This window comes from Aegilops tauschii, chromosome 7 (genome assembly GCF_002575655.3).
Source record: "Aegilops tauschii subsp. strangulata cultivar AL8/78 chromosome 7, Aet v6.0, whole genome shotgun sequence".
Lineage (NCBI taxonomy): Eukaryota > Viridiplantae > Streptophyta > Magnoliopsida > Poales > Poaceae > Aegilops > Aegilops tauschii.
Genome location: NC_053041.3, coordinates 319568087 through 319578110, shown reverse-complemented (window position 1 = coordinate 319578110; position 10024 = coordinate 319568087). Strand labels below are relative to the sequence as shown.

Genomic DNA, 10024 nt, shown 5'->3' with positions numbered 1-10024 from the left:
CCAATGTGTCCATCCCGGACATCCTCTACCCACCAAATGATTATAAAAAAAATGGATTAGCTGCTCCATCAGCTAACCCAACTATTTGCCAACACTCATTCCACACAATTTATCTCAAAACATTTTATGCAAGTTGATGATGATATATATATACACACACACACTAAGTCGAGTGAATAACTAAAATAAAAATAGGCCGGTGCAGTGTGGTTATCCTACGGTCACCAAGGTTTTAAACTTGTAAAATCTTTATACAAGATATGCTATATTTATCAGTGTAGTGTGTAACTAGCATTATTCACATGTCATCTAATTAACTAATCAGTACTAGTAGCCTGGGAGTGTACGTGACATTTCAGCTTAGGCTAAGTGGCTCTTTCTCTCTCCTAGTACTATTACCCATTCTGAACCAAACCAACACACACTAGTACTAGTCCAGCCAGAACACAAGCAGTACACGCATGCCCTCCTCTGTTTCTTCTACTCCTTGCCCAGATCGAGCAGCAAGCCAGCGATGGGAAAGATGCTGCTCCGCCGCTGCCGGATCCTCAAATCTCTCTCTCTCTCTCTCCCCCCTCTCTCTCTTCTTCTGTGATGTAAATCCCCATATGTCCCCCATGGATTCATCCTTAACCCTCAAATCCTCCTCTGATTTTGGCTTGCAGGTGAGGCTCTCATTGGGATGTGATTCCGCTGCTCCAGATCGAAGTCGCCGGCGTTGGGTGCCGCTGTGATGCTGGATGGTGCAGGTCAGAGCTCCAGTGCGTGGCCATGGAACAGATCGAACATATGTGCAGGTTCCTATCCCTAATATTTTTTTATGGTTAAAGTTCTCAGATTTAGTAAATTAATTTAGTCTCATGTGCGTGTGTGTATGGAACCAATTCCTCTTGTGCAAGATGTTGGTGTACTATTGTTGTACATTATCTTGATCCATTTTATTTTACTTGATTAAGGCATTATCCATGCTTTCTTGTATTATTGATTTTAAGATCTATGATAGATGATACTACTCGGATGATTTAGCTTTTGTGTTCATCTATGAAGTAGTGAGGAATATTGTGGGTGCATTTGGGTTAGGCTTCTTTGTGAGTGTGAGTGCTAAAGGAATGACAGAAGAAGAAGAACTCACCTTTCTTCTTTTGCTTTCTCTGCTGTTCCTACTAGTGCTGCTCCTACTTCTAGATCCCAGTCCAGTAGGCTAACTTCTTGCTCTAGCCTTCCTCCTTCGATCTACTATGATTTCTCAGGTGATAGAGGTGAGGGTGTCCCGATGTTTCAGTGAGATAGCTATCGTTTTTTGAGGGAGTCGGCTTTGACGATCCGACTACGAACGTGCGAAGACGTCGCGCCTTAGCAATCGCTAAACCAACTTTCGAGGGGTTATTGATCACGCCAGAGCACGATCAACCTGACCACGAGGGTCTATTTCCTGCGAGCAAACGAAGAACAAGCAAGAAACTGAGATTGCAATCTGGATATTGCGAATAAAAGAGGAAAGCTTTAGTAATGAAGGTGGGGTTCTGTGACATCTTGATCTGGTCGTTGAACACAAACGAAGTACGCGAAGTTGCAGCTATGGCGATATTTTAATCTAAACAAAACCCTCAAAGTCTAAACGATGCCCTAAGGGTTGTATATATGGAGGAAGAGGGGCGAATTTCGTGGCCCTTGGATGAGGGGTCCGAAACCAACCCTAACTCTTGTTTCCCCACACATACGGACTGTAAAAAGAGCCTATATTCAAGTATTTCAAAAATACATGGGCCTGGCCCAAAAATAAGGTGACGCTGCACCTAGAATAGCCTCGGGACGAAAATTATGAAGTGGCATCTTGTATATTTCGTCCAAGGCTTCATGCACTCATTATGATGGCTTCAAAGTCCTGAAATCATCACTTGAAACTCTGTTCTTGTCTCCCTTGTGCATGCCATCAACTCCATGCTTGTTCTTGCTTCAATGTTCATCCTTCTCCAAGCTAGACCCTTCATTTGTAAGTAAAACAAATGTAACCAATTTAGGCAGCATCATATTCTCATGAACATTAGAATCATTACCAAGAAACGAAAGTACCTGGTAATTTAATTGGCGTGCGCGAGCTCTAGTAATCGGTCCAGTATGTATAGTAGCAGGGGCTGTGGGTGTAACAATGGTATTGATGTCCTCATCATTCTTCCCTTCTTGAAATGAAGTCGTCCTCGACGGAAGCTCATCTTCCTCACCCAAATAAGGCTTCAAATCTGCAATTTTAAAAGTGGGACTAACCCCAATATCCGCAGGCAGCTCAAGTTTATATGCATTATCATTTATTTTCTCTAACACCTTAAATGGACCATCAGCACATGGCATTAGCTTTGATTTGCGCAAATCAGAAAATCTATTGTGACGCAAATGTAACCAAACAAGATCTCCAGGTGCAAACACAACATGTTTTCTACCCTTATCTCCAGCAAGTTTATATTTAGCATTCATACGCTCAATGTTTTCCTTAGTTAACTTAGGCATTTTTAAAATCAATTTAGCACATTGTTTAGCATCAAAATTAACCTTCTCCGAAGATGGAAAAGGCAACAAATCAATAGGTGCACAAGGTAGGAAACCATACACAATTTCAAAAGGGCACATCTTAGTAGTAGAATGCAATGAACGATTATAAGCAAATTCGATATGAGGCAAGCATTCTTCCCACATTTTCTTATTATTCTTCAAAACAGCCCTAAGCATAGTAGACAATGTTCTATTGACTACTTCTGTTTGTCCATCAGTTTGGGGGTGACAAGTAGTACTAAAAAGCAGTTTAGTCCCCCGACATAGCCCATAAGCATCTCCAAAAGTGGCTAAGAAATTTAGTATCACGATCTGAAACAATAGTATTTGGCACACCATGCAAGCGAATAATTTCACGAAAGAACAAATCAGCAACATTAACAACATCATCGCTTTTATTACATGGTATAAAGTGTGCAATTTTCGAGAACCTATCCACGACAACAAATATGCTATCCCTCCCCTTCTTTGTTCGAGGTAAACCTAAAATAAAGTCCATAGATATATCCTCCCAAGGAACACTAGGTACAGGCAAAGGCATATATAAACCATGAGGATTGAGTCGTGACTTAGCTTTTTGACATGTAGTGCAGCGAACAACAAAACGCTTAACATCCCGTCTCATCTTTGGCCAGAAGAAATGTGTAGCAAGTATATCCTTCGTCTTTTTCACGCCAAAGTGTCCCATTAGTCCTCCTCCATGCGCCTCCTGCAACAACAAAAGACGAACGGAGCTAGCTGGAATGCATAGCTTGTTAGCACAAAACACAAATCCATCGTTAACGACGAACTTGTTCCATGTTCTACCTTCTTTACAATTCTGCAATACATCTTTAAATTTAGCATCATGCACTTATTGATCTTTGATGGTTTCCAAACCAAATATTTTATAGTCAAGTTGTGAAAGCATAGTATAGCGACGACACAATGCATCAGCAATAACATTTTCTTTACCCTTTTTGTGCGTAATGACATAAGGGAAAGTCTCAATGAATTCAACCCATTTAGCATGTCTACGGTTCAGTTTTGCTTGACTTTTAATGTGTTTCAAAGATTCATGATCAGAATGTATAACAAATTCTTTGGGCCATAAATAATGTTGCCATGTTTCTAAGGTCCGAACAAGAGCATATAATTCTTTGTCATAAGTAGAATAGTTCAAACTAGGCCCACTCAATTTTTCAGAAAAAGTATGCAACAGGTTTGCCATCTTGTAATAACACACCTCCTAATCCAATTCCACTCGCATCACATTCAAGCTCAAAAGTCTTATTAAAATCAGGAAGTTGGAGTAAAGGAGCATGTGTCAACTTATCTTTTTTTTGACCGTGAACAGTGGGAAAGCCTCCTACCGTGAAATTATATTAAGATATAGAACACTGTACAAAAGTGAAGGCTTCTTCCTGCGCGGTACCCCAAACAAAAGGCACATCCTTCTTTGTAAGCTCATTGAGAGGTGCAGCAATGGTGCTAAAATCTCTCAGAAAACGCCTATAGAAACCAGCGAGTCCAAGAAAACTCCTCACTTGTGTGACCGTTTTGAGCTGCGGCCAACTCTCAATAGTTTCAATCTTGGCTTTATCAACATCAATTCCCTGTGGAGTAACAACATAGCCAAGAAAATATACTCGGTCGGTGCAAAAGGTGCACTTCTCAAGGTTACCAAACAAACGTGCATCACGTAGAGCAATAAAAACAACACGTAAATGTTTCAAATGTTCTTCCAAAGATTTGCTATAAATCAGTATATCATCAAAATAGACTACCACAAATCGTCCAATGAAAGCACGCAAAACTTCGTTCATTAGTCTCTCATGAAAGTACTAGGTGCATTAGTTAACACAAAAGGCATGACAAACCACTCATATAAACCAAACTTAGTTTTAAATGTTGTTTTCCATTCATCTCCCAGTTTCATACGAATTTGATGGTATCCACTAGGCAAATCAACTTTGGAGAATATTGTAGAGCCACTCAATCCATCAAGCATATCATCTAGCCTAGGAATAGGATGATGATAACGAATAGTAATATTATTAATGCCTCTACAATCAACACACATACATGACGTACCATCCTTTTTAGGCACTAGTATAATAGAAACAACACAAGGACTAAGAGATTCGCGTATATAATCTTTGTCGAGCAGCTCCTGTACTTGACGCATAATCTCCTTCGTCTCCTCTGGATTGGTACGGTATGGTGCACGGTTGGGTAGCGATGCACCGGGAATTAAGTCAATTTGATGCTCAATCCCTCGAATAGGTGGTAATCCGGGTGGCACATCTTGTGGAAAGACGTCAGCGAACTCCTGCAAAATGTTAGTGACAACAGGGGGCAAAGAGGAAGGCACGTCCTCGAATGAAAATAATGCCTCTTTGCACACAAAAGCATAGCAAACAGATTTGCTGAAATCTAGCTCATCAATATCAGATTTTGTGGCAAGTAAACATGCACTTTTCAATTTAATTTCAGAAGCAACACTAGATGGTTTATTATTAGGTTTCATTTGTTGCTCAATTCTTTTGCCACAATCTGATTTCACTCTTATTTTTCTCCTGTTTTGCTTTATTAGCTCTATTAATATCATCTTTCAAAATGGAATCAGGAGTCATAGGAAGCAAAGTAATATTTTTATCCTTATGAACAAGAGTATACTGATTGTTTCTACCATGGTGTACAGAATTTTTATCAAATTGCCATAGTCTACCAAGTAATAAGGAACATGCTTGCTTAGGTACCACATCACAATCAACATAATCAGCATATGTAGAGATACTAAAATGCACACAAACAGTACGTGTTACCTTAACCTTGCCGCTGTTGTTGAACCATTGGATGTAGTAAGGATATGGATGTGGTCTTGTGGTGAGAGATAGCTTCTCCACCATCTCCATGCTAGCCAAGTTGTTGCAGTTCCCTCCATCTATGATGACGCGAACAGAACGTTCCTTCACAACTCCCTTTGTATGGAACAAATTATGCCTCTGATTTTGCTCAGCTTGTGTGACCTGCACACTCAAAACACGTTGAGCAACTAAACGTTCATACATGTCAGCGTCTTCAGGAGCCATGTATTGCCTCTCATGATCAGAATCATCTTCACCGTGTTCTTCATGTGTAATAAGAGCCAAAGTCTCCTCATCATAGTCACTAGTGGACTCATACCCACCATCCTCAGTAGCAATCATCACACGCTGAGATTTGCATTCTTTCGCATAATGACCTCTTTCCTTACAACGACGACAAATAATATCACTTGTGTGCCCTGTTGATGCCATCGAAGAAGAAGAGTTCTGTGTAGGCCCGGTAGGTGTGCTCTTGGCAGATAGTGGTGGTTGTGCCTGCTTTCTTGTATCACGACTGGAGGTGGCACCTGATGGAGGTGCTGGTGCAGTGGAAGTAGAGGATGCACGTGGTGTCCGTGATGAAGGTCGGCCTGCAGAAAAGTTAGTTCGCACCAATGCTTGTCGATCCTGCACTTCACGGCCAGCTTTACAAGCAAGATGGGATAAACGAGTGATATTGTTATACTCCGTATACTCTAGAATGGTCTGAATCTCTCTATCTAATCCACCAATAAAACATGCAAGCATAGCTTCATTCTCCTCAACAATACCACATCTAATCATTCCAGTTTGTAATTCCTGATAATACTCTTCTACAAAAAAAATTCCTTGTCTTAAACGCTGCAATTTTTGAAGTAATTCACGTTGATAATATGGTGGAACCCAACGAGTACGCATAGCTATTTTCAAAGCAGCCCAGGTAGCTGGAATAGGATATAATCTACAATGTTCAGACCACCAAACACATGCAAAGCTAGTGAAAGCACAAACAGCAGCAGGAACACGTCTCTCCTCAATATATTGTAAACATGTAAATCGTTGTTCAATTTCTAACTCCCAAGTAAGATATATATCAGGAACATATCTACCCTCAAATGGTGGAATATTCAATTTTAGTTTAGGAAGATGGTCATGTACCTCAGGTGGTGGTGCGGCCCTACCGTTGCGATGATATGCATGAGGACGACCTGGTGGTGGTGGTGCTGGTGGTTGCACGTAGTTCTGATTTTGGTCAACCTCATCCTCGTAATGGTCCTCCACCTCTGCAGTAGCAGCAGGAGCTAGAAAAGCATTAACAGCGGCACCAGAAGTTTGACCAGGCTCAAGGGGAACGCGCTGTGCTCATCCCACTTGATTTGGAAGGCGATGTTGTTGTTGTTGTTGTTGTTGTTGTTGTTGTTGTTGTTGTTGTAGAGGTGCGACAGGTGCGGAGGCCGGTGGTTGTGGAAGACGCACGAGCAATTCATTAAACTTGTTATCGAGCTTTGTTTCGAATGCCTTCTCAATGCCATCTATCTTTTTCATGGCCTCTTCAAATTTGTTTAGCACATCTTCCACTTGTCCACTCATCATTTGCTGAAACTTATCATGTAACTCTTTGTTCGTCATGTTCTCCCAGTCAGTCTCGTCGGCTTGTGATCCTGCCATGGTTAGCAGCAATAGAAACACACAAGAATATGATCCTACGGACTACTAGAAAATGGCGGTGGTGGGGTGTCACAAATCCGTCAAACAAATCTCAAATTCTTACCAATTCTTACCCAGCAGCAGGTGGTGAACGGCAACCGTTGTAGTAAAAACTCTCAAAGCTTGGATAGAGCGATTACCAGGGAGAGTCAAACGCACGACGTAGATTTATGTGGAGCTAGGAAGGCTTATAATATGGTAGCAAAAAGGGTCAGCAATAATCAATTCAGAGATGCAAAATTGAATAAACGCTCAACGATGGTACTATGCTGGTCCTAGACTAGACCGTGCTAGACACGCGAGCCTAGAACACTAACAAATCACGGCGCTGCACGTAAACAAGGGAAAAGCACACTCTGGAATTTTTTTTCGCTCTATTTTTTTGCGCTCTTTTTTTTGCGAAAAATCACGATAATGGCGATTGTCTCATAACTCTTCCCAGGTCAAAATGACAAGATGGGCACAAATTTTTTTTGACTATTTTTTTTTGAAATCAGGGCAACGACGACGAAAAAGTGCGACAAAAAATCACTATGATGGCACGTGGCTCAAAAGACTCAGAAACACCTAAAAATAGGATAGGGAAAAATATTTTCGGTCGCCGAAATTTTGGCCTAAAAACTGCCCGGGGGTATCCAGACTCTTTTTTTTCGAAACCTACTCAGGCAAGAAAACACGAATCGGAAAATAGATGGATCTCGAAAACAAACCTAATATGAAAAGAACTCGGATTGGTGGTGGATATATGGTGGTAGGATATGGCCGCGGTGGTGGTATATGGTAGCGGTGGTGGTATATGGATACGGATCAGTTGTGGTATATGGATACGAATCGGTGGTGGTATATGGATACGGATTCAGAGCGGTGGGGGATAAGCGGTGGTGGTAGATGGCAGGGGCGATGATGATGGTGCGGCGGCGGCGTGACAACTTATGACCAGAACTCGAAACTCTAAAAGACTAGACTCTAAGACCAGCAACTAGACACGACGATCCAACCGCAAATTCAACAAAGAAAAAACCCTAAAAAGATTATGCAAAGGCTCAGATTGGTTCGGATATGATGAACTAACCCTAATTTTTTTATGGCTTTTTCGTGGACTGTAGGTATGAAGAATAGACTCGATCTAAACTACGAAAAACTGTAAAATCTCACCGAGCAACCTGGAAATCTGATGCCACTTGATAGAGGCGAGGGTGTCCCAATGTTTCGATGGGATAGCTATCATTTTCTGAGGGAGTCGACTTTGACGACCCGACTACGAACGTGCGAAGACGTCGCGCCTTAGCAATCGCTAAACCAACTTCCGAAGGGTTATTGACCACGCCGGAGCACGATCAACCTGACCACGAGGGTCTATTTCCTGCGAGCAAACGAAGAACAAGCAAGAAACTGAGATTGCAATCTGGATATTGCGAATAAAAGAGGAAAGCTTTATTAATGAAGGTGGGGTTCTGTGACGTCTTGGTCTGGTCGTTGAACACAAACGAAATACGCGAAGTTGCAGCTATGGCGAACTTTTAATCTAAACAAAACCCCCAAAGTCTAAACGATGCCCTAAGGGCTGTATATATGGAGGAAGAGGGGGGAATTTCGTGCCCCTTGGAGGAGGGGTCCGAAACCAACCCTAACTCTTGTTTCCCCACACATACGGACTCTGAAAACAGCCTATATTCAAGTATTTCGAAAATACATGGGCCTGGCCCAAAAATAAGGTGACGCAGCACCTAGAATAGCCTCTCGATGAAAATTATGAAGTGGCATCTTGTATATTTCGTCCAAGGCTTCATGCACTCATTATGGTGGCTTCAAAGTCCTGAAATCATCACTTGAAACTCTGTTCTTGTCAACCTTGTGCATGCCATCAACTCCATGCTTGTTCTTGTTCAATTGTTCATCCTTCTAAGCTAGGCCCTTTATTTGTAAGCAAAACAAATGTATCCAATTTAGGCAACATCATATTCTCATGAACATTAGAATCATTACCAAGAAACGAAAGTACCTGGTAATTTAATTGGCGTGTGCGAGCTCTAGTAATCGGTCCAGTATGTATAGTAGCAGGGGCTGTGGGTGTAATAATGATATTGATGTCCTCATCATCAGGTCACCATCTCTACTTATTGTTCTTGGATCTTTGTTGGTTGCAGATAGAAAGATGAAGAAAGTGGGAGGAAGACAAGCTGCTGGTTTGGCTATTTGGGGAAGAACGGAGATGTGTGAAGTCTTGGCAATGGCTTGCTCTGCTCTCTCTCCTTTTAATATCAGAAAACCATCTTCCTTGGCTAGTATGGCTGCCCATCCCCTTCTCCATTGTTCTCATAGGTGCTAGCTTCTAATTTGCTGAAGGTTGAAGCCCATACATAGACTATACTGTTGACCAATTGACTATTAATCTATTGTGCACGTGAGAGTGGTGGTCAGTGTGTCTTAAATGTGTCCCGTTGTCCTAGTTGACTCAAAGATATTTTGTGTTGGTCTAAGTTTGGTCTGGCATTGTTGTATAGGTTAACTGTAACACCCCGCATGTAACTTTCCATATTTGTAACTCCGACTCTTGCCATTTTCGGCTATGTGCTATGATATTCTCTCCGTGGTCGGGTTTTGTCTTTCGTTTTGCATTTTGTTCATGTCATGCATTTCATATCATGTCATCATGTGCATTGCATTTGCATACGTGTTCGTCTCATGCATCCGAGCATTTTCCCCGTTGTCCGTTTTGCAATCCGGCGCTCCTATCTCCTCCGGTGCACCCCTCTTGTTTTCTTTCGTGTGCGGGTGTCTAATGTTCTCGGAATGGACCGAGGCTTGTCAAGTGGCCTTAATATACTACCCGGAGACCACCGGTCAAGTTTCGTTCCATTTGGAGGTCGTTTGGTACTCCAACGGTTAACGGGGCATCCGCAAAGTCCATTTATGTGTCCAGTCAAAACCCCCCTAAAAAC

At 41.9% G+C, this 10024-nt stretch overlaps 1 long non-coding RNA gene across 1 annotated transcript; it reads left to right on the top strand.

The window, feature by feature from the left end:
- The first annotated feature begins 323 nt into the window (after positions 1 to 323).
- On the top strand, positions 324 to 9671 carry LOC141026527 (uncharacterized). The gene is made up of 2 exons (XR_012188752.1): positions 324 to 1250; positions 9186 to 9671. It is a non-coding gene; the product is annotated as an uncharacterized lncRNA (long non-coding RNA).
- The last annotated feature ends 353 nt before the right edge of the window (positions 9672 to 10024 follow it).